Source organism: Scyliorhinus torazame, chromosome 16 (genome assembly GCF_047496885.1).
Source record: "Scyliorhinus torazame isolate Kashiwa2021f chromosome 16, sScyTor2.1, whole genome shotgun sequence".
Classification (NCBI taxonomy): Eukaryota; Metazoa; Chordata; class Chondrichthyes; order Carcharhiniformes; family Scyliorhinidae; genus Scyliorhinus; species Scyliorhinus torazame.
This window is the reverse complement of record NC_092722.1, coordinates 160,567,785-160,593,978: the sequence shown is the minus strand read 5'-3', so window position 1 is coordinate 160,593,978 and position 26,194 is coordinate 160,567,785. Positions and strand designations below refer to the sequence as shown.

General features: G+C 47.8%; 1 protein-coding gene across 3 annotated transcripts in view; it reads right to left on the bottom strand.

Annotated features, from left to right (window-relative positions):
• Positions 1–26,194, bottom strand: part of LOC140393179 (fibroblast growth factor receptor 2-like) — a 240,526-nt gene that overhangs the window by 183,159 nt on the left and 31,173 nt on the right. The window lies entirely within an intron of this gene.

Genomic DNA, 26,194 nt, shown 5'->3' with positions numbered 1-26,194 from the left:
AGAGTAATTGACTAAATCATATTAACCATGAAAGTGAGGAAAGCTGACTAGCTGGGAACTAATCAGAAAGGCTCTAAATTCTCACATTTTGCAAGTTGTTCAAGACTGGCCAGAGACCAAGGCCAGTGACAAAAGACACCATTGTATGCAGCTATCTTCCCAGGCCTGGACAGTTGCGTTTCTATGGTAAGTCAGTCAGGGTCATAATGACTTTTCAAAAACGGTGTTAATCTAATTAATGTTAGAGGCATAATTGGCAAGCCAGGGTATGGAAAATTACACCAAGACATTTATCTCTTGAATTGACAGGCAAGACAGTTTGGTCGAATTGAGTGAATTATAAATTAGTTGAAGCCAATCACAGCTGTAAAGAAGGCAAAACTTTAAGATAATGATCTTCTTAAAAATCACCTGTCGGGATGGAAAAATCCTAACTCCAGCTTTGACTTGCCAACTGCAGATTTGGATCCCATGTCCCATTGTCCGACTTTCAGAACTTAATTCATAGTAGTATTCTGGATTTATCTTTTCTGTATTGTACTTACTTATATGATACACCTCTAAAAGGCCGTTTTCCTTCACAGTTCCAAGGGAAACATCAAAAGGGTTAATTTTCATAACTTCCACAAGGTGGGTGCACAGGAGGCTGATATTCAAAAAATCGTGAGGTTCAATCGACCATTCCCTCTCCCAAGATGCCTGCCAACGTCTTTTCTATTCTTTCAAGGGATGTGCGTGGCACTGGCTAGCTCATCCCAGATTGCCTTTGAGAAGGTGGTGATGAGACAATTTCTTGAACCACTGCAGTCCATGTAGTGGTCCACTGCAGGAGCTGGTTTACCACAGTGGACTAAATAGCTGGCTTGTAATGCAGAAAAAGGCCAGCAGCGCTGGTTTAATTCCCGTACCGACATCCCCAAACAGGCGCCGGAATGTGGCGACTAGGGGCTTTTCACAGTAACTTCATTGAAGTCTACTTGTGACAATAAGCGATTATAGTGTCGGTACATACAACGTTCTTTTAGGAAGGGTACATGGGATGAGTTTCATAAAGGTAGCCCAAAGTACCCATTTCTTCCAGGTAAAGGCCTGCTTGTAAATAGGGATCCTGTGATGTACATTGAACTCATATGCAATTCTGAGGTATCCATGGGCAATATATACACTGAACATGCTCCTCCTCTGGTACCTCCTTTGGTACCAGACATAAAGGGACCTACCCAGAAGTTCTTAAAATGGGATAGAATAAACAACAATCAGAAAACTGGCAATGGTAAGCATTATCAAGGCCAAGTAGAGATGAACACTTCTGCTGATCCCTTGTGCCATGATTGCAGTCCCACACTCACTCCACTACTCTCACTGCCACAAACCTAACAGTAAACCCACTTTGTTACTTACTTTCAGCCTGCTTTGGATTTCCTGCAGATGTCCACTTCAGGTTAACTAATAATAATCTTTATTAGTATGACAAGTAGGCTTTCACGAACACTGCAATGAAGTTACTGTGAAAATACCCATGTCACCACATTCCAGCGCCTGTTCGGGTATACCGAGGGAGAATTCAGAACGTCCAATTCACCTAACAAGCATGTCTTTCGGGACTTGTGGGAGGAAACCGGGAGCACCCGGGGGAAACCCACGTAGACATGGAGAGAAAGTGCAGACTCTGCACAGACACTGGCCCAAGATGGGAATTGAACCCGGGTCCCTGGCGCTGTGAAGCAACAGTGCTAACCACTGTGCTATCGTGCCGCCCCCAACAGTGATGGACCGGCTAACCAACCATAGGATATTAGTGGTGGCCCTCAAGGGAAAAATATAAAGTTAATTAATCACACTGCATATGCTCAAACCATGCCAGTCTATACTTGGGGTACATCAAGCACATGCATTAATTCATTCTGCTCCTGAAGCTTTAAGAAGCAAGGTCCCTTATCAGCCACTATCTCGCACCAAGTTAGGTCAGGGCTACTCAGTATCTAATTACTCAATACTATAAATATTTAAGAAGGGATGTCAAGTGGGCTGTAACAGCAAGATGATAAGATGGGGGTTTCTGACACTCAAAACTTCATATACTGTTTATATAGTGTTTAAAGTGATCAGTAAAATCTTTCCAGTTTTATGTTAAAGTTTTACAGTGACCTCAGCCACTCTCATTTTCATACTGCTTCAGGATTCTAAGTTCCCTGTGTCGCCACAAATACATTGACATGTTTCATATGGGAACAGTGAGACAGAACATTAAATACTTTACTGTATCCTAATATTCCTGCTTTAAAAAAACATATTAAACAGTCTGAATATTACAATTTGTTTTCAATACAGCATGATTTGAGAATACCAAACCACAGTATGAGCAGTGAAAAATATTTTAAAATAAACTAAATTCATTTCAGCCAGGATACCAAAGGTGGGCATTGAAAAAAATAAACATTATTCAATAAACAAACAAAAAAGTATCATAAGTACCTTGAAACATACAATCCCTCAGGAATGAATAAAAGCCCGGAGCACAACAGGGAACCTACCAGAACTCAAAGGGGAACCAGCACTAAATAAATGCAGACACAGGCCTCTCGTTTTCTATTCTATAAAGACTCCGGAGGCCGGGTAGTTGAGTATACTCACGGTCAAAGGAAACGGTCTTTACGGTGACACATACACACAGTATAAGTCCCAGTCGGGACTACCAGGACGCCGGTCCCCCTCCGAGCTGGCTTTTACACAGTCTAGTTATGAGCCCCAGTTGGATGGATCTCCGCCCGCTGCTGGGAAGCCCGTACTCCACAAGTCCCACAGGGAGATCGATGAAAGTATCCCTTGGACCTCATGAAGGTAATTACACCCCCCCCCCCCCACCTCCTCCTCCAGTCTGAAAGTTGCCCTCCAGTAAGTAGCCAGCTGAGGAGGCCCTTTTTTCCGCTTTGCACCTGGTTGTGCTTCAGCCAGCAGTAGGGCTGGGTTGGGTGGTGTGTAGCGACTTGTTGATCGCCTTTTCCATGATGAACAATGGAGGGACACTGCCACAGGTTACGCCCTGGCCATGGCGTCATCTGTGAGTGTGGATGCTTCCATGTCTATATCCAAAGCCGAGTCACCATCGTCCTGACAGTCCGGATGCTGGACCACAGTGGGTTGTGCCTCTTGACTACGTAGTGGTACCAGAGGCAGTCGAGGCACTGAAGTGGGCGCTCTGCCCTTCCGAGCCCACCTTTGATACTTTTTCAATAATGCAAGAAGAGGTGCCAGCAGGGTGGCCAATTTGGGGCGAACGTCCCATATTAGTTCGCGAGCCCCCAAAATGACCTCAGTTTGGTCACGTTTTCTGGTGTTCGAGCTCCCTTTATGGCCTTGACCTTCTCCTTCCCTCGGTGCAAATCATCCTTGTCCACCAGGTAACCCAGGTACGTGACTGACTTTGACTGAAAGACACACTTACCTCTCTTCAGGCCGATGGGTGCTTTGAAGAATCATCTGAGGGCTTCTTCCAAATTGTCCAAGTGTTTTTTCTTGGTGGTCCCTGTACTGATCATATCATCTAGGTATACTGTCACTTTGGGTAGCCTCTGGAGGATGGTTCCTATAATGTTCAACGGTTCCTCAGTATATGTCACCTTGGTATCGCACAAGCTCAAAGGCAAGATTCCCGTGTGAAGTTGGCAGATGATCTGTTGACCGATCTTGGAATCAGCAGCCCTGTGTTTACTAAGGGGTTCCTGTTGACTTGCAGTTTGATCCAAATTGGTGCCATTTTAGGGGCCATGATGCAATTCAGCTGCATCAAGTCATCTTCTTCAGGGTGAATCAGTGCAAGGGCCTGGCTTGAGGCAACCTTATAGTCTGCTCAGGGCAGCATGTTCTTGGTCAATTCTGGTAGCCTTGGTTGACACACATTTTGCAACTGCAGGCATGGCAATTTTGTTGGTATTCCCCATCATCCTTTGGGGAGGTGTCATCCTGGTTGAGTCCGGACTTGGTATTGTACAGTTGGTTGCTGTTTTGGTGGTGATCTGGAATGCAAGCACTGCCCTGAAATGGGACAATGTACTCCTGTATGTGAGTCCACCAACACTATGGACATTCACAGTCCACAGAACTCTGGAGTTCTTGAAACCCCTTCTCTGTGTTTTCACGGGACAAAGCTAGCTCAATCGCTCTTTTCAAGTCTAGTGTAGGCTCCGCCAACAACTATCTCTGGGTGGCCACATTGTTAATCCCCCTGCATAACTTAACATCTCAGAGAGGGATGAACTGAAATCACAGTGTTCAGCCAGCCTTCGAAGGGGTCATGTTAGAAAGTCCGCAACTGACGAGCGCGGACTGCGTGCAGCAGTGTTACACTGGTACCGTTACATAATCATGGGCGTTTTGGGTCATAATGATTGGATACCAACTCCACCAGTTCATCAAAGGACTTTAAATCCGGGGAGCCAGGCTTTTAATTATTCCAAAGGCTGGGGCCCCACAGGCAGTCAGGGGGAAAACCTTACGTTGATCCTCTCCACTGATGCCATTAGCCTGGAAGAAATACCGCATTCGTTCGGCGTATTGGGCCCAATCTACGAGGCCTGATTCCAAGGCCTGTAACTTTCCAAAAAGCGGCATTTTCAAAATCTATCGGCAATATCCTGATGGACTGGGAAGCCCAGAATCGTAATCACTGCTTCATTGCCAGTATAAAGACCCTGGAGGCCGAGTAGTTGAATAAATGATAGTTTATTCACAGTCAAAGGAAACGGCCACAGTTCAAGTCCCAGATTGATTAGGGCATCTCCCTGGGTCTTGAGGGTACACATTCTTTCAGCACAATCAGATGTTTCCCTCTCTTTCCTTTTCCCACAACCATGGGCATATGGATTTAAAAACATTTTAAGGGATTGAGAGAAGAGTTACGACTAGGCACAAATAGAGAGCAGTGCCAGGTTGCCAAGAATCACCATTTCTGTATCAGAGGGCTGCTGACATGTTTTTTAAAATCTGGTCTCCCTCATCAACAGACCTCCAAAGTCCAATCGCAACTTGGGCTTCAAGTTAGTTCCCACATCCACTGACTCAATTTTGGATCAAGTAAATATTTGGTAGGAGCATGAGAGTGCCTGACCTTGAAAGTCCCTGATTGCAGCACCGCCCCCAGATGGATCCTATCAACCTTTTATCTCTTGTGATGGTCTCTGATCCAAACACAAAGACCCTGGCTGTCTCAAACTGTCAAAGTGTTAAAAGCCACAACACAGATTGTTTATCAGCCTAAAACACCACCTTATTTGGAAAAGGACTCTGAACTTGTAACAGGTTACAAGGGTGAGTCAACCCCTGTTTGTTGCTGTCTTTTAAAACAGAAAGAATCAGCTCTGCAGAGACAGAAAGACATCAAACTTGCACTGGCTAACTAAGCAGCCAAGGTAATAAACAGTAATACCTTGAAAGTTGCAAAATTATCCTCTCCAGCATGTTCCAACTTCAAGTTAATCTGAGAACCAACTTCCTGGAAATTCAACTATAGTAAGCCTCACCACTTACAGAGAATCATCTGCTTTTCAAGAGCTTCATTCCAGCCAAAGTATCAACTTATCTAAGAAAGTACAGGACTGCTACAAAGAGACTGAAATGATTCCAAATGTAAACAAATGGCTTTTTTCCCTTTCAACTATGTCTATTTTGTGTGCGAGTGTGTGGGGGTCAAGTGAGTGAGACCTTGAATTTTTACTTGTAAATGTGGAAACGTCTTCATGAGTTTTAAAAGTTCGTCTAATGGATAAAAATGTAAAATACATTTCACAATATTGTACGGGTAACCTAATATGATAATCAAGTGTAAATGTTTAATATGTTCCAATTGTTGCCATGTGTTCAGTGTAGGCATCTGTTGAGATAGTAGTTTTAAAGTCTGTACGTTTACTTGTGGGTTTTATGGGCTCCTGGCTGTAGTCATTTTGTAAGTGCTTCACATTTATACAGCTGGTTTAAAGCATCCAAATGTTTATTCAGAGTTCTTTGAGTTTTTTAATGGTTCCCAACTGTTGTAATAGTTCTGTTCAGAAAGTATATAATGGGTGGGGGGGGGGAGATAAAGAGATAATGGAGGGGGGGGTCTTTAAAGTAATCAGAATGTTCAACAGTAAATAGTGAGTCGCTGATTTCCAGGAATGGAGGTGGGCTTTTAACCTGCCCGCACTGTACTTCTCCACATTTACTCTATGCATTTTTGAAATTATATTTTCTTAACTTTAATTTTTTATATATAATTATCCAGAATTGATAGATTACACTTCATGTACAAGTTGTGCAAAATCAACAGATTTGTGGGAGGCATATTTGTTATATTGCTATGATGAGTTTCGACCCCGGAAACATTACAGTGAGGAAAATGTGTATTTTTTTAAATGTCAGTGGAGTCCATAATAAGAATATCTGAAAAGGACTTTTAAGAGTTTGTATCAATTGTAAACGGAATAATTGTAATTTTCTTGAATAATACAAAATACTGATCCAGTGACCTGGTGACACTTGACCCAGAAGCAGCATCAACAGGGAGGAATTAAGACCAGAATCTATGTAAAGGAGAATTACAAAAGCAAATGAGAGCTAGATGCAAACAGCGGTCACCACACATGCGCAGATACAACTAAGTGCTGAAGATGGAGACAGTTATCAAACTCCAGGTGCATTTAGGAGCAAGTTGAGTTCTCCACAAAAGTGTCAGTTTTCTGTCTAGCAATAAGAAGAAAAACAGAATTCCAGAAGTTGTTGGGGAAACGATGTAAAACTGAGCTAGAAGGGACTGATCTGGAAAGCGGTGCAAATAGTTAGGCATGCAAAAGAGCTGTGAGTTTGTATCTGAGGATCAGATCGCGAAGTGGGCATTGCCGGCTAATTGGTTGAAAAATAACTCTGGAAAGCTACACCCTAAGGACTGACGTGACCTGAATGAAAGAGGGTTCGCAGATTTGTTCCTTGCCAGTGTTTACTGTATCTGGGGACCTCAGGTGGAATACAGCTGCTGGTGAACGCAAAGCTTGGTTGAATCGATTGAGTGGGGGAAAAAAGAGAGATCCTCCATCCCAAAGGTCGAGTTGGAAAGACCACGAGACGGTGCCACAATTGTGTGGGTGCTTGTGTAATTTGTAATGTTGTAGTGACTATTTATTTACCCTTTAAATGTGCCTTTTTATTTGAGGTATCATTTGCCTGTTAATTCGCGTTGGTCCTGATTTGTGTTCAAGTAAATGCTACAAAAAGTGGAATTGTGTTGGTAATTGCTTCATTTAGGAGTCATTGGGTAAATTTGGGTTATTTTGGTTTGATTTATGATTTCCCCACAGGGATCCGAAGCATGGAAAGTAGAATATCTAGCAACCTGTGGTGCTTGATACTGTGATCATAAGGGGCAGAGGTGTGGATGGGAACATTTTACTTAAAAATAGCTTGTTAATTTTTAAAGAACAATTTGACCCTTAATGTTATTTTCTCTTTACTTGAAAGGCCTACTATCCTTTGCCAGTGGTGCATTATAAACCTCAATTTAATTCACCTTAGTTTGATGCTAAATGGATTTGAAAAATCAAAATGTGGCAAATAATAGGCACAATCTCTCCTCCAGCCAAGATGTGGCGCAGTGTATGGTGGCTTAATGCCATTAGAGCCTGTTAAGAATTTTTATATCTTTTTAAAACGATTCAGGCAGGATGCAACAAATTGCATTTAACTAGTATCTGTGCCATAGAAAAACATTCTTCATAGATGCACAATTGGACAAAAATTGAAATGCCACGCCAGAGGAGGAGCTATTAAGAGGTGGCTGGAAGGTTGAATGTCACAAGAGGTACAAGTGAGTTTGCACTTATTTCAGGGAATTAAGTTGCCCTAGGTACTAGAATAAATCAAAATAGTATTTCGCGAGATGTCAGAATTTCTTTCAGCACATATTGTGTGTTTACTTCATACATAAAATGGCCTGGGCGGCACGGTGGTGCAGTGCTTAGCACTGTTGCTTCACTGCGCCAAGGACCCGGGTTCCCTGCCTGCATCAATGGTGCCGAGGTGGAGATGGTTGACAGCTTCAAATGCCTAGATGTGCACATCACCAACAATCTGTCCTGGTCCACCCACATCAACACCATGACCAAGAAAGCACAACAGCGCCTATACATCCCAGGAAACTAAGGAAATTTGGCATGTCCACATGACTCTTACTAATTTTTACAGCTGCACCATAAAAAGGATCTTAACTGGCTGCATCATAGTCTAATATGGCAACTGCTTGGCCCAAGACCATAAAAAACTAGAGAGTCGTGAACACAGCCCAGTCCATCATGCAAACCAGCCTCCTATCCATTGACTTCCCACTGCCTTTGGAAAGTGGGAAGCATTATCAAAAACCCCTCCCACCTGGGTTATTCTCCCTTCCAACCTCTTCCATCGGACAGGATATACAAAATTCTGAGAACATGCACTAACAGATTCAAAAATAGCTTCTTCCCGCTGTTACCAGACTTCTGAATGCCTCTCTTATGGACTGAACTGATCTCTCCACGCATCTTCTCTACTGAGTAATACTACAGTCTGTATGCTTCACTAGATGTCCATGTCAATGTATTTACATTGCGTATCTATCGTATGTCCTATGTTTTTCATATAAATAAATTATCTGTCTGGATTGTACGTAGAACAATATTTTTCACTGTACCTCAGTACATGTGACAATAAACTCAAATCCAAATCGATCCCGGCCCTGGGTCACTGTCCGTGTGGAGTTTGCACATTCTCCCGTGTCTGCGTGGATCTCACCCCCACAACCCAAAGAGGGGCAGGGCAGGTGATTGGCCATGCTAAATTGCCCCTTAATTGCAAAATTTTACAAAAGAATATATAAAATGGCCTCAGCAATAAACAGTGCACTGCTATAACATTTCACTTCAGCACCAAAATAATATTTAACCACTTGACTACTGTTGCCTTTTATGTTTACATCTATTATTCCAAAGTGAATTCAGGGACTATTGCAAAACAGAAATTAAATGTCACTGCAATTTGAATTTACAACCTTGTTTTTCAGGAAATACCTAAGTAATCGTCAATCCCTGCTTGTGAAAAATAAAGTCAATTTGTTGAAATATTTAATTCTTTCATCAAGATAAAGACTGCCTGTGCTTACTTTTAGAGCCAAATAACACAAGTTGGGTCCATCAGGAAAATATTTAAATGTTTTCATCTGTTAGGAAAGCACTAATATGGAACTACTTCTCACGTTATTTCTCCAATGTATTTTCTCCATGGTATGCAACAAGAACTTGGATCACCTTAATAGTTCTTGGAACAAATTCCCTTAACTTCCGACCAGACGGTCACTTACTGGCCATTGTGACAAAGGCAGTAAATTTGACAATGGCACATTTTAAAATTTCTTTTAATGAGAAATTTAATGAGATTTTAAATACAGCTGTGACTTTAAATACTGTGTTTGGTTTTCCCACAAGCTCCAAGTCAAGAAATGGAAATTTGAGCAACGTTTCAAAAATGACCTCTAGAAGGGAAACTGGATGAGGTGTGAAGCAGGCTGGCGTATCACTATTACCCATTTTCACCCAGGCAATAAGTTAAAATGACCCTCCTTGTGGGCAGCACAGTGATGCAGTGGTTAGCACTGCTGCCTCATGGCGCCGAGGTCCCAGGTTCGATCCCAGCTCTGGATCACTGTCCGTGTGAAATTTACACATTCTCCCTGTGTTTGTGTGGATTTCGCCCCCACAACCCAAAGATGTGCAGGGTAGGTGGATTGGCCATGCTAAATTGCACCTTAATTGGGAAAAATGAATTGGGTACTCTAAATTTATAAAAAGTAAATTACCCTCCTTGCCTTTTGCTGAATTTCTGATTTCATTTCATACTTTTAATTGAGATACTTGTTACAACTTGCGTGACTACAAACCAGCTTAAATACTGTTCCATTTTAACATTTAAGAAATGTCATACAGGCTATTAGCAAATGGATACTGAAGTTTTAATTTTGCTTTGCAGGAATCATAATAGTGAGACCGTGTAAAAGGGCTTAGTCTCAATAGACAAAATGCATCAACAGCGTGTACACAGGGCAAGTAGGGGCTGAAGCAAGAGAACGATGTAGGGATCTGGAAGTCTATGCAGGCACTGAAAAACTCGTAAGCCATTGGCAGGTCCTCCGGAGCTCTGCTATTTTGCGTGTTTGTTTTGGATATTATTCAGAATTTATGTTTATACATTAATCAGTTGGTATGTTTGGATCCAAAATTGTTTTAAGATTTTGAAAGGTAAATGCACTCAAAGGTACGGAAAGCTGCTGAGCCGTCCAATGTTTGGCTATTTGGCACATTCAACATGTAAATATTGGGCACCAACTGAAAACATAAACTTTTAGACTTTCACCAGCTTATTATCAAGCTGAGAAACAAGAAAATCAAGGGAAGAGGGCACTCAGCAGACTGCATACATCCATCATACTGTATTGACTCAATGTTAATGACAATCTGGTAGTTACACGGTCATCACTTCTGATTTTTTAAAATCTGAATTTAAATTCCCAGCTGAAGGTGGAATTTCAACTCATGTCCATTTATCAGGGGCTGGATTCTCCGGTGGGATGCTCCGTTTTGCTGGCAGCCCGGGGGTTTCCCGACGGCGGGGGTTGCCCCACAATGGGAAACCGCATTGACCAGCCGGTGTAACGGAGTATCCCACCGGCTTGCTGAAACAGAAATGTGGCGTGGCAGGATGGAGAATCCAGCCCTAGGATTATCAGTCCAGTAACATAACCACTATACTACCATTCAAAATGACAAACTTGAGTATTTTGACTTGGATTCTTCAGGACAGTTTGCAAGAATACCATCAGTAAAGAGAACAATAATTTATACTGCATGAGAAGACAGTGCTGAATGGTTGGCAAGTGGACTGATTGGGAGAGCCGTTACCATAGAGAATACATCAGTGAACAGTTAACTGCCAAGATTTTGTTCAAAGTCAAACCAGACAGGTGTTTAGTTGAAAGAGGCACAATGCATGGGCATGTCCTATGTCTGCATAGGGTAGGACCCTGTGTGTGAACATATGAAGCTTCTAGCATGTGTTAAGTGGCCCACAGTACGAGCGCAACTGATAATTTAAATTGTTTTTCAATGTAATCCTTAGCACAATCAGGAGTATTGTTCTCTTTACGATTGGTATTCTTGCAAACTGTCCTGTTGCGTACAAGACGAAAAGCTTCAACAGCATGTCGCTTTTTTCAACAATACTCAGGTTCTGTACTAACAAATAACTAAAACGAAAAACATTACTGAAATGACTTTTTTAGCATTATTGTGGATATTACCTACATTTATTTTTAAATAATTGTGTTAATGCAAAAGTTCTATTTTCCTCCCCTTGTGTGGTCCATGATAATGATTCATTTCTTGGACACTGCTACGAGTAACACAGGAGAAAAGGTACAGGGGCAATAAATAAAAGTTTAATCAGTTAAGGACATAAAAATAGAAGGCAGTTGATTAGGTGCGGCAGTTGGAAGCAGGAGGTTATGTGATGGAATTTCCAAATTACTTCCAGAGTTGGCGGCCCCATACTCATTTTGAAGTTGTATCTGAGGTTTCATAGAATGATACAGCACGTAATGAGGTTATTTGGATATTTCTGCGTGTTATTTGGTGGAGTTCTCCAATTATAGTAGTCCTACTCCTCTACTCTTTCCCAACACCTCTGTAAAGGTCTCTTGTTAAAAATATTTATCTAATAACCTTTTGAAGGTTACTATTGAATCTGCTTTCACCACCCTTTCAGGTTGTGCATTTCCAGATCACAACAGCTGGCTATGTGGGGGGAATAGCAAGGTTTCTCATGTCATATCATATCATAGAATTAACATTGCAGAAGGAGGCCATTCGGCCCATTGTGTCTGCATCGGCCACTGGAAAGAGCACCCTATCCAAGCCCACACCTCCACCCTATCCCTGCAACCCCACCTAACCTTTTTGGACACCAAGGGCAATTTAGCATGGCCAATCCACCTGAACTGCACATCCTTGGACTGTGGGAGGAAACCAGAGCACCCGGAGGAAACCCACGCAGACATGGGGAGAACGCGGGTCCTTTTGCCAACCACCTTAAATCTGTAGTTACTGATCCTTTTGCCACTGAACAGTTTCTCTTTATTTACTCTATCAAAATCCTGAATGAAATTGAATAATTTTATCGCATTTCATCTTCTTTGCTCTAAAGAAAACCTGGGGCGAAATTATCCGGAAACGGCGCGATGTCCGCCGACTGGCGCCCAAAACGGCGCAAATCAGTCGGGCATCGCGCCGCCCCAAAGGTGCGGAATGCTCCGCATCTTTGGGGGCCGAGCCCCAACCTTAAGAGGCTAGGTCGGCGCCGGACGAATTTCCGCCCCACCCCAGCTGGCGGAAAAGGCCTTTGGTGCCCCGCCAGCTGGCACGGAAATGACATCTCCGGGCGGCGCATGCGCGGGAGCGTTGGCGGCCGCTGACGGCATTCCCGCGCATGCACTGTGGAGGGAGTCTCTTCCGCCTCCGCCATGGTGGAGACTGTGGCGGAGGCGGAAGGGAAACAGTGCTCCCATGGCACAGGCCCGCCCGCGGATCGGTGGGCCCCGATCGCGGGCCAGGCCACCGTGGGGGCACCGCCCCGGGGCCAGATCGCCCCGTGCCCCCCCAGGACCCCGGAGCCCGCCCGCGCCACCATGTCCCGCTGGTAAGGTAGGTGGTTTAATTTACGCCGGCGGGACAGGCATTTTAGCGGCGGGACTTCGGCCCATCCGGGCCGGAGAATCACGCGGGGGGGGGCCCGCCAACCGGCGCGGCATGATTCCCGGTGCCGTAGACTTCGGCAACCGGGGGGGGGCGGGATTCACGCCAGCCCCCGGCGATTCTCCGACCTGGCAGGGGGTCAGAGAATCTTGCCCATGATGTGGAAATGCCGGTGTTGGACTGGTGTGAGCACAGTAAGAAGTCTTACAACACCAGGTTAAAGTCCAACAGGTTTGTTTTGAATCACTAGCTTTCGGAGCACTGCTCCTTCCTCAGGTGAATGAAGAGGTAGGTTCCAGAAACATATATATAGACAAAGTCAAAGATGCCAGACAATACTTTGAATGCAAGTCTTTGCAGGTAATTAAGTCTACAGGTCCAGACAGAGCAACTGGAGCGAGGGATAATCACATGTTAACGAGGTGTGAATTGTCTCAAGCCAGGTCAGTTGGTAGGATTTCGCAAGCCCAGGCCACATGGTGGGGGGTGAATGTAATGCGACATGAATCCAAGGTCCAGGACATTCACCCCCCCCGCACCCTCTGGCCTGGGCTTGCAAAATCCTACCAACAGCTCACCTGCCCACCCAACCTGGTGTTATCTGCAAATTTGGAGATATTTGGAACTTCCTTGTTTCTGTCTTGTATTTTCATCACTGGCTTGGAATTGTGAGTCGGATCAATTCCCAACATCATGTCCTCGAGGTCTGAGTGAATCTGCATGCACATATAATTTTTGATGCAGGGCAGATATAGGAATGGAGGTTGGCAGTTGCCAAAATCAAAAGGTTAGTAGACCTGCCTCCATTCGCTAGGATATCAAGCTCAATTTTGTGTATGTCTGTTGGGCCCGCAGCCTCACGCCACCCACCTCCCATTCCCATTAATATCTCCCATGTACCTTCCATTCCCCCCAGGTACCCTCACCAGCCATCAACTTTAGACAGAGCTCATGAGCCTTATAGCAACACTGGGAAGTCTATGAAATGCTCATGAAATTAAAAAAAACATCATCCTTTCATACACCAGTTGAAAAAAAATTAGGAGCTCCCAAAATGTAATCCTCATCCGAGCTCAAAAATGTCAGTCAAGCACACAGCCATTGAATCTTTCCTTGATATAACTATTGCCATCTTAGTGCTCAGAAATCTGTCAAAGTAAACAACCAACCATTCAGAAAACTCTTTAAAACACTTACACTTTTATCCTATTGACTGCTCATAGAGCTGTAAAACACACCTTAGATTCCCATTCGCAGCTGTATAAACAGCCTCTGCTGAGACAAATTGGACGCAGCCAAGTATTCATAATGAGGTCCATTGAGATAGCTGTAGAGAATGATACTTTTTGCCCAAAAGTTAAAATTCTAAATTGGGGCAAGGCCAATTTTGATGGTATTAGGCAGGGACTTTCAAAAGTTGATTGGGGGAGCCTGTTTACAGGCAAGAGGACAGCTGGTAAGTGGGAGTCTTTCAAAAGTGTGTTAACTAGGGTTTAGGATGAGCACATTCCTCTTAGAGTGAAGGGTAAGGCTGGTAGAAATAGGGAACCCTGGGTGACTCGGGATATTGAGGCCATGGTCAAAAGGAAGAAGGAGGCATATGACATGCATAGGCAGCTGGGATCACGTGGGTCCCTTGAAGAGTAGAGGGCTTGTCGGAGTAGAGTTAAGAGGGAAATCAGGAGGGCAAAAAAGGGACATGAGATTGTCTTAGCAGATAAGGCAATTGAAAATCCAAAGAGCTTTTACAGGTACATAAAGGGCAAAAGGGTGACTAGGGAGAGGGTAGGGCTTTTAAGAATAAACAGGGTCATCTACGTGTGGATCCACAAGGGATGGGAGAGGTCCGAAATCAATATTTCTCGTCAGTATTTACTGTTCAGAAAGGCACGAACGTTAGAGAAATTGGGGAAATAAAAAGTGATGTCTTGAGGAGGGTACATATTACAGAGAAGGAGGTTCTGGAAGTATTTTTTTTTTAATAAAATATTTTATTGAAAATTTTTGGTCAACCAACACAGTACATTGTGCATCCTTTACACAATATTATAACAACACAAATAACAATGACCTATTTTATAAACAGAAAATGAATAAATAATAAATGACAAAAATGAAAACTAACCCTAATTGGCAACTGCCTTATCACAAGTAACACTCTCCAAAAATATAATTTAACAGTCCAATATATAATTATCTGTAGCAACGACCTATACATATTATACAGTATATATTAACAACCCTGAGAGTCCTTCTGGTTCCTCTCCCCCCCCCCCCCCCCCCCCGATCCTGGGCTGCTGCTGCTGCCTTTTTTCCATTCCATATATCTTTCTGCGAGGTATTCGACGAACGGTTGCCACCGCCTGGTGAACCTTTGAGCCGACCCCCTTAGAACGAACTTAATCCGCTCTAGCTTTATAAACCCTGCCATGTCATTTATCCAGGTCTCCACCCCCGGGGGCTTGGCTTCTTTCCACATTAGCAATATCCTGCGCCGGGCTACTAGAGACGCAAAGGCCAAAACATCGGCCTCTCTCGCCTCCTGCACTCCCGGCTCTTGTGCAACCCCAAATATAGCCAACCCCCAGCTTGGTTCGACCCGGACCCCCACTACTTTTGAAAGCACCTTTGTCACCCCCATCCAAAACCCCTGTAGTGCCGGGCATGACCAAAACATATGGGTATGATTCGCTGGGCTTCTCGAGCACCTCGCACACCTATCCTCCACCCCAAAAAATTTGCAGAGCCGTGCTCCAGTCATATGCGCCCTGTGTAATACCTTAAACTGAATCAGGCTTAGCCTGGCACACGAGGACGACGAGTTTACCCTGCTTAGGGCATCTGCCCACAGCCCCTCCTCGATCTCCTCCCCCAGCTCTTCTTCCCATTTCCCTTTTAGTTCATCTACCATAGTCTCCCCTTCGTCCCTCATTTCCCTATATATATCTGACACCTTACCATCCCCCACCCATGTCTTTGAGATCACTCTGTCCTGCACCTCTTGTGTCGGGAGCTGCGGGAATTCCCTCACCTGTTGCCTCGCAAAAGCCCTCAGTTGCATATACCTGAATGCATTCCCTTGGGGCAACCCATATTTCTCGGTCAGCGCTCCCAGACTCGCGAACTTCCCATCCACAAACAGATCTTTCAGTTGCGTTATTCCTGCTCTTTGCCACATTCCATATCCCCCATCCATTCCCCCCGGGGCAAACCTATGGTTGTTTCTTATCGGGAACCCCCCAAGGCTCCAGTCTTTCCCCTATGCCGTCTCCACTGTCCCCAAATCTTCAGTGTAGCCACCACCACCGGGCTTGTGGTGTAGTTCCTCGGTGAGAACGGCAATGGGGCTGTCACCATAGCCTGTAGGCTAGTCCCCCTGCAGGACGCCCTCTCCAATCTCTTCCACGCCGCTCCCTCCTCCTCTCCCATCCACTTACTCACCATTGAAATATTAGCGGCCCAATAATACTCACTTAGGCTCGGTAGTGCCAGCCCCCCCTATCCCTGCTACGCTGTAAGAATCCCTTCCTCACTCTCGGGGTCTTCCCGGCCCACACAAAACCCATGATGCTCTTTTCAATCCTTTTAAAAAAAGCCTTCGTGATCACCACCGGGAGGCACTGAAACACAAAGAGGAATCTCGGGAGGACCACCATCTTAACCGCCTGCACCCTCCCTGCCAGTGACAGGGATACCATATCCCATCTCTTGAAATCCTCCTCCATCTGTTCCACCAACCGCGTTAAATTTAACCTATGCAATGTGCCCCAATTCCTGGCTATCTGGATCCCCAGGTAACGAAAGTCCCTTGTTACCTTCCTCAACGGTAGGTCCTCTATTTCTCTACTCTGCTCCCCAGAATGCACCACAAACAACTCACTTTTCCCCATGTTCAATTTATACCCTGAAAAATCCCCAAACTCCCCAAGTATCCGCATTATTTCTGGCATCCCCTCCGCCGGGTCTGCCACATATAGTAACAAATCGTCCGCATACAAAGATACCCGGTGTTCTTCTCCTCCTCTAAGTACTCCCCTCCACTTCTTGGAACCCCTCAACGCTATCGCCAGGGGCTCAATCGCCAGTGCAAACAATAATGGGGACAGAGGGCATCCCTGCCTTGTCCCTCTATGGAGCCGAAAATATGCAGATCCCCGTCCATTCGTGACCACGCTCGCCATCGGGGCCCTATACAACAGCTGCACCCATCTAACATACCCCTCTCCAAAACCAAATCTCCTCAACACCTCCCACAAATAATCTCACTCCACTCTATCAAATGCTTTCTCGCCATCCATCGCCACTACTATCTCCGTTTCCCCCTCTGGTGGGGCCATCATCATTACCCCTAACAGCCTCCGTATATTCGTGTTCAGCTGTCTCCCCTTCACAAACCCAGTTTGGTCCTCGTGGACCACCCCCGGGACACATTCCTCTATTCTCATTGCCATTACCTTGGCCAGAATCTTGGCATCTACATTTAGGAGGGAAATAGGTCTATAGGACCCGCATTGTAGCGGGTCCTTTTCCTTCTTTAAGAGAAGCGATATCGTTGCTTCAGACATAGTCGGGGGCAGTTGTCCCCTTTCCTTTGCCTCATTAAAGGTCCTCATCAATACCGGGGCGAGCAAGTCCACATATTTTCTATAGAATTCGACTGGGAATCCATCCGGTCCCGGGGCCTTTCCCGCCTGCATGCTCCTAATTCCTTTCACCACTTCTTCTACCTCGATCTGTGCTCCCAGTCCCACCCTTTCCTGCTCTTCCACCTTGGGAAATTCCAGCCGATCCAAAAAGCCCATCATTCTCTCCCTCCCATCCGGGGGTTGAGCTTCATATAATTTTTTATAAAATGTCTTGAACACTCCATTCACTCTCTCCGCTCCCCGCTCCATCTCTCCTTCCTCATCCCTCACTCCCCCTATTTCCCTCGCTGCTCCCCTTTTCCTCAATTGGTGTGCCAGCAACCTGCTCGCCTTCTCCCCATATTCGTACTGTACACCCTGTGCCTTCCTCCATTGTGCCTCTGCAGTGCCCGTAGTCAGCAAGTCAAATTCTACATGTAGCCTTTGCCTTTCCCTGTAGTCCCTCCTCCGGTGCTTCCGCATATTGTCTGTCCACCCTCAAAAGTTCTTGCAGCAACCGCTCCCGTTCCTTACTCTCCTGCTTCCCTATATGTGGCCTTATTGATATCAGCTCCCCTCTAACCACCGCCTTCAGCGCCTCCCAGACCACTCCCACCTGGACCTCCCCATTATCATTGAGTTCCAAGTACTTTTCAATGCACCCCCTCACCCTTAGACACACCCCCTCATCTGCCATTAGTCCCATGTCCATTCTCCAGGGTGGGCGCCCTCCTGTTTCCTCCCCTATCTCCAAGTCTACCCAGTGTGGGGCGTGATCCGAAGTGGCTATAGCCATATACTCCGTTCCCCTCACCTTCGGGATCAACGCCCTTCCCAGCACAAAAAAGTCTATTCGCGAGTAGACTTTATGGACATAGGAGAAAAACGAGAACTCCTTACTCCTAGGTCTGCTAAATCTCCACGGGTCTACACCTCCCATCTGCTCCATAAAATCTTTAAGTACCTTGGCTGCTGCCGGCCTCCTTCCAGTCCTGGACTTCGACCTATCCAGCCCTGGTTCCAACACCGTATTAAAATCTCCCCCCATTATCAGCTTTCCCATCTCTAGGTCCGGAATGCGTCCTAGCATCCGCCTCATAAAATTGGCATCATCCCAGTTCGGGGCATATACGTTTACCAAAACCACCGTCTCCCCCTGTAGTTTGCCACTCACCATCACGTATCTTCCCCCGTTATCCGCCACTATAGTCTTTGCCTCGAACATTACCCGCTTCCCCACTAATATAGCCACCCCCCTGTTTTTCGCATCTAGCCCCGAATGGAACACCTGCCCCACCCATCCTTTGCGTAGCCTAACCTGGTCTATCAGTTTCAGGTGCGTTTCCTGTAACATAACCACATCTGCCTTAAGTTTCTTAAGGTGTGCAAGTACCCATGCCCTCTTTATCGGCCCGTTCAGCCCTCTCACGTTCCACGTGATCAGCCGGGTTGGGGGGCTTCCTACCCCCCCCCCCCCTTGTCGATTAGCCATCCCCTTTTTCCAGCTCCTCACCCGGTTCCCACGCAGCTGTATCTCCCCCAGGCGGTGCCCCCCAGCCCATCCCCTCCCATACCAGCTTCCCCCTCTCCCCAGCAGCAGCAACCCAGTAATTCCCCCCTCCCACCCCCCCCAGCTAGATCCCCCGCTAGCGTAATTACTCCCCCCATGTTGCTCCCAGAAGTCAGCAAACTCTGGCCGACCTCGGCTTCCCCCCGTGACCTCGGCTCGCACCGTGCGACGCCCCCTCCTTCCTGCTTCTCTATTCCCGCCATGATTATCATAGCGCGGGAACCAAGCCTGCGCTTCTCCCTTGGCCCTGCCCCCAATGGCCAACGCCCCATCTCCTCCACCTCCCCCCTCCCCCCATCACCACCTGTGGAAGAGAGAAAAGTTACATCGCAGGATTAGTACATAAAACTCCTCTTTCCCCCCTTTTTAACCCCCCTCTTCGCCCCCCACATTCGCCGCACCACTTTGTTCAAACGTTCTTTTTAATAACCCACTCATTCCAGTTTTTCTTCCACAATAAAAGTCCACGCTTCATCCGCCGTCTCAAAGTAGTGGTGCCTCCCTCGATATGTGACCCACAGTCTTGCCGGTTGCAGCATTCCAAATTTTATCTTCTTTTTATGGAGCACCGCCTTGGCCCGATTAAAGCTCGTCCTCCTTCTCGCCACCTCCGCACTCCAGTCTTGATAAACGCGGATCACCGCGTTCTCCCATTTACTGCTCCGAGTTTTCTTTGCCCATCTAAGGACCATTTCTCTATCCTTAAAACGGAGGAATCTCACCACTATGGCTCTGGGAATTTCTCCTGCTCTCGGTCCTCGCGCCATCACTCGGTATGCTCCCTCCACCTCCAACGGACCCGCCGGGGCCTCCGCTCCCATTAACGAGTGCAGCATCGTGCTCACATATGCCCCGACGTCCGCTCCCTCCGCACCTTCAGGAAGACCAAGAATCCTCAAGTTGTACCTCCTTACGTTGTTCTCCAGTGCCTCCAACCTTTCCACACATCTTTTCTGATGTGCCTCATGCATCTCCGCCTTCACCACCAGGCCCTGTATGTCGTCCTCATTCTCGGCTGCCTTTGCCTTCACGACCCGAAGCTCCCGCTCCTGGGTCTTTTGTTCCTCCTTTAGCCCTTCGATCGCCTGTAGTATCGGGGCCAACAGCTCTTTCTTCATTTCCTTTTTGAGCTCTTCCACACAGCATTTCAAGAACTCTTGTTGTTCAGGGCCCCATGTTAAACTGCCACCTTCCGACGCCATCTTGGTTTTTGCTTGCCTTCCTTGCCGCTGTTCTAAAGGATCCACTGCAATCCGGCCACTTTCTCCTCCTTTTTTCATCCGTATCCAGGGGGGATTCCCTTCTGGTTTACCGCACAGTGTTTTTAGCCGTCAAAATTGCCGTTGGGGCTCCTATCAAGAGCCCAAAAGTCCGTTTCACCGGGAGCTGCCGAAACGTGCGACTCAGCTGGTCATCGCCGCACCCGGAAGTCCCGGTTCTGGAAGTATTAAAGCACATCAAGATATACAAGTCCCCAGGTCCTGATGAAACGTATCCCAGGATGTTGTGGGGCTAGGGAGGAAATTGCCGGCCCCCTAGCTGAGATATTTAAATCATCGACAGCCACAGGCGAGGTGTCTTAAGATTGGAGGGTAGCAAATGTTGTGCTCTTGTTTAAGAAGGGCTGTAGGAATACGCTCTGCCAACCAGTGAGTCTTACTTCTGTAGTGGGTAAATTGTTAGACGGTACTCTGAGGGACAGGATCTACAGGCATTTAGCCAGGCAAGGGCTAATTAGGGAAAGTCAGCATGGCTTTGTACGAGGAAAGTTATATCTCACAAATTTGAAGGGGTAACCAAGAAGGTAGATGAGGGCAGTGCGATTGACGTTGTCTACATGGACTTTAGCAAGGCCTTTGACAAGATAACGTATGGTAGGTTGTTGCAAAAGATTAAACCTCGCAGAATCCAGGGCGAGGTAGCCAATTGGATACAAAATTGGCTTGGCGACCGAAGTCAAAGGGTGGTTGTGGAGGGTTGTTTTTCAAACTGGAGGCCTGTGACCAGCGGTGTGTCTCAGGGATCGATGCTGGGTCCACTGTTAGTTGTCATATATATATATAAATGATTTGGATGAGAATGTAGGAGGCATGGGTAGTAAGTTTGTAGATGACACCACGATTGGAGGCATAGTGGATAGTGAAGAAGGTTCTATAAGATTGGAACAGGATCTTGACCAATTGGGCCAGTGGGCCGAAGAATGGCAGTTGGAGTTTAATTTGGATAAATCTGAGGTGATGCATTTTGGTAGATCAAATCAGGGCAGGACCTATTCAGTTAATGGTAGGGAGTTGGGGAGAGTTACAGAACAAAGAAATCTACGAATACACGTTCATAGCTCCTTGAAGGTGGAGTCGCAGGTGGACAGGGTGGTGAAGAAGGCATTCAGCATGCTAGGTTTTGTTGGTCAGAATATTGAATACAGGAGTTGGTACGTCTTGTTGAAGTTGTACAAGACATTGGTAAGACCACACATGGAATACTGTGTTCAGTTTTGCTCGCCCTATTATACAAAGGATATTGTTAAACTAGAAAGAGTGCAGAAGAGATTTACGAGGATGCTACCAAGACTTGATGGTTTGAGTTATAACGAGAGGCTGGATAGGCTGGTACTTTTTTCCCTGGAGCATAGGTGGTTAGGGGTGATCTTATAGAGGTCTACAAAATAATGCTGAGCATCGATGGGCAGATAGTCGACATATTTTCGCAAAGGTAGAGGAGTCTAGAACTAGAGGGCATAGGTTTCAGGTGAGAGGAGAGAGACCAGAGGGGAAATTTCTTCACACAGAGGGTGGTGAGTGTGGTAAACCACTGTGTTCTGATATTAGAGGTTGTACGGTAGAACCTGCACTACAGGTTCACCTGTGGCCCCTGCATGCTAGCTCCGCCCAGGAGCCGGGTTATAAATATGCGTGGCCTCCAGCTCGCAGCTATTTCGTCAGCTGCTGTGGGAGGTCACACATCAGATACTAATAAAGCCTCAGTTTGGATTCAACTTCGTCTCCAGTCAAATTGATCGTGCCTCAATTTATTAGTATCAGATTCAGAAGATGGACCTCCGGATTAAACCAGATCGCCTGCAGCTAGATCCAGACGCAATCGATGCCAGAAAGGACTTCCAGCACTGGCTAGCTTGTTTTGAAGCGTATATCAATGCGGCACCAACCCCTGTTCCAGAGGCTCAGAAGGTCCAAATATTGTACTCCAGACTCAGCTCCAAAGTCTTCCCGCTGATCCAGGATGCGCCCAATTACGCTGATGCGTAATTCAAAGAAAATTATGAACAGAAGACGAACACGTTCTTCGCCAGACACGTGCTCGCAACGCGTACTCAACTACCTGGTGAGTCAATCGAGGACTTCTGGAGGGCCCTGATCCCACTGGTTCGGGACTGTGACTGCCAAGACGTTACAGCTAAGGAGCACTCGGATCTCCTTAAGCGGGACGCTTTTGTAACTGGGATTGGTTCTGATGTTATCAGGCAGCGGCTCCTAGAAGGGGCCATGCGCGACCTCGCAGAGACTAAAACACTAGCGCTCTCCATGACGGTCGCCCTGCGCAATGTCCAGTCCTACGCACCCAACGACTCGGCCCACTCCTCCTACGCTCCATGGGCCCCACATGCAGCTGCCCCAGCGGGAGCGCTACCCACCCAATACGCCTGCGCTACGCGCCAGCCAGTGATCTCCGGGGGCCCCCGATGCTATTTTTGCGGCCAGCAAAAACACCCCCACCAACGCTGCCCGGCCCGCCCTGCCCTTTGTAAGGCCTGTGGGAAGAAGGGCCACTTCGCTGCGGTGTGCCAGGCCCGCTCAGCGGCCGTGGTCGCCCCCACCGCCCCCCCCCCCCTGGTCACGGACAATGGGCGCCGTCATCCTCCTCTCCTCCCCAGGCCATGTGCGACCAATGGGCGCCGCCATATTCTCCCCCGCACAACACATGTGTTTCATGGGCGCTGCCATCTTGCTCCACCCCCGCAACGTGCGTACCATGGGCGCCGCCATTTTGTAATCCCCAGGATCTCCGGGCGCCGCCATCTTGTCCACCCCGCAGCACATGGACACCAACGGCGCTCCAGGACCTCAACTCAACGGCCGCCTCACTACCCGACGATCAACCACGGCTCACCTCCATGGCAATCGACCAGTCCAGACCACACAATCTGACCAACGCATCCACCAGCATGAAAGTCAACGGCCATGTGGCCTCCTGCCTACTGGACTCCGGGAGCACCGAGAGCTTTGTACACCCGAATATGATAAGGCACTGCTCCCTTAAGGTACACCCTACCAATCAAAGTATCTCCCTGGCCTCCGGATCCCATCGTGTCGCGATCCGGGGGTACTGCACGGTCACGCTCACAGTCCAAGGCGTAGAGTTCCACGGCTTTCGCCTCTACGTCCTCCCGGACCTCTGCGCTGCACTTATCCTCGGCCTGGACTTCCAGTGCAACCTCCAGAGCCTGACCCTTATATTCGGCGTACCCTAACCACCCCTCACTGTGTGCGACCTCGCAACCCTAAAGGTCGATCCTCCTTCCCTCTTTGCCAATCTAACTCCAGATTGCAGACCTGTCGCCATAAGGAGCAGACGGTACAGTACCCAGGATAAGGCCTTCATCAGGTCCGAGGTCCAGCGGTTGCTTCGGGAGGGCGTCATCGAGGCCAGCAACAGCCCCTGGAGAGCTCAAGTGGTAGTGGTTAAGTCTGGGGAGAAAAACCGAATGGTCGTGGACTACAGCCAGACCATCAACAGGTACACGCAGCTCGACGCGTATCCCCTCCCACGCATATCTGACATGGTTAACCAGATTGCACAGTACCGGGTCTTCTCAACGGTGGACCTGAAATCCGCTTACCACCAGCTCCCCATCCATAAATCGGACCAGCCATACACCGCCTTCGAGGCAGATGGCTGGCTATATCACTTCCTTAGGGTCCCCTTCGGCGTCACCAGTGAGGTTTCGGTCTTCCAAAGGGATATGGACCGAATGGTCGACCGGTACGGCTTGCGGGCCACGTTTCCGTACCTAGACAATGTGACCATCTGCGGCCATGATCAGCAGGACCACGACGCCAACCTCGCTAAATTTCTCCGCATCGCCACTCTCCTCAACCTCATGTATAACAAGGAGAAGTGTGTGTTCCGTACAAACCGCTTAGCCATCCTCAGCTACTTGGTCCAGAACGGAGTTCTGGGGCCCGGTCCCGACTGCATGCGCCCCCTCATGGAGCTCCCCCTCCCCCACTGCCCCAAGGCCCTCAAACGCTGCCTGGGGTTCTTCTCATATTACGCGCAGTGGGTCCCAAACTATGCGGACAAGGCCCGCCCACTCATACAGTTCACTCATTTCTCCCTGACGGCCGAGGCCCAACAGGCTTTCGCCCGGATCAGAGCTGATATTGCCAAAGCTGGAATGCATGCTGTAGACGAAACACTTCCTTTCCAAGTAGAAAGCGACGCATCGGACGTCGCCCTTGCCGCCACCCTCAACCAGGCAGGCAGCCCCGTGGGATTCTTTCCCCGCACCCTCCATGCCTCCGAAATTCGGCACTCATCCGTCAAAAAAGAGGCCCAAGGCTATCGTTGAGGCTGTGCGACAGTGGAGGCATTACCTGGCTGGCAGGAGGTTCACTCTCCTCACTGACCAACAGTCGGTCGCCTTCATGTTCAACAACATAGTGGGGCAAGATCAAAAATGATAAAATCTTGCGGTGGAGAATCGAGCTCTCCACCTATAATTACGAGATTAAGTATCGCCCAGGCAAACTCAACGAGCCCCCCGACGCCCTATCCCGAGGTATATGTGCCAGCGCACAAGTAGACCGACTCCGGGCCCTGCACGACAGCCTTTGTCACCCAGGGGTCACTCGGTTGTACCATTTCATTAAGGCACGAAATTTGCCCTACTCCGTCGAGGAAGTAAGGACAATCACCAAGGACTGCCAGGACTGTGCGGAGTGCAAGCCGCACTTCTAACGGCTGGACCGCGCGCACCTGGTGAAGGCCTCCCGCCCCTTTGAACACCTCAGCATGGATTTCAAAGGCCCCCTCCCCTGCTCCGATCGACACACGTATTTCCTCAGTGTGATCGATGAATACTCCCGGTTTCCCTTCGCCATCCCATGCCCCGACATGACGTCTGCCACCGTCATTAAAGCCTTTAATTCTATCTTCACTCTGTTCGGCTTCCCCGCCTACATCCACAGTGACAGGGGATCCTCATTCATGAGTGATGATCTACGTCAGTTCCTGCTCAGCAGGGGTATCGCCGCCAGCAGAACAACGAGCTAGAACCCCCGGGGAAACGGACAGGTAGAAAGGGAGAATGGGACGGTATGGAGGGCCGTCCAGCTGGCTCTACTGTCCAGAAATCTCCCGGCCTCCCGCTGGCAAGAGGTCCTCCCTGATGCACTACATTCCATTCGCTCATTACTCTGCACTGCTACTAACAGTACACCACATGAACGTCTTTTTGCCTTCCCCAGGAAGTCCACATCCGGGTATCGCTCCCAACGTGGCTCACAGCTCCGGGAACCGTGCTTCTCCGTAAACATGTGCGGCTCCACAAGGCGGACCCGTTGGTGAAAAGGGTGCACCTGCTCCACGCAAACCCACAGCACGCCTACGTGGCGTTCCCCAAAGGCCGCCAGGATACCGTCTCCCTCAGGGACCTGGCACCAGCAGGTTCCACCCCCACACCACCCCCGGCGCCACCCTCCCAGCCACCCCCATCACCCCCCCCCTCCCCTAGGACCGTCCGTCCTCCCCCTACCCACCCCCGTTGATGAAGAGGATTTTGGCACGCTCCCGGAGTCAACTTCGACCAGAACAGCGCCAACATCGCCGTCACCACTTCGTCGCTCTCAAAGGACCATCAAGGCGCCGGACCGACTGAACCTCTGACCGGCCCGCCGGATGACCAGAGACATTTTTTTACTGCTCTGTAAATATTAAAAATTGCTAATTGTATATAGTTATCCACCACCCCCGCTGGACTCAATTTTAACAGGGGGTGAATGTGGTAAACCGCTGTGTTCTGATATTAGAGATTGTACGGTACAACCTGCACTACAGATTCACCTGTGGGCCCAGCATGCTAGCTCCGCCCAGGCGGCGGGGTATAAATATGCGTGGCCTCCAGCTCGCAGCTGCTGGGGGAGGCCACACATCTGATACTAATAAAGCCTCAGTTTGGA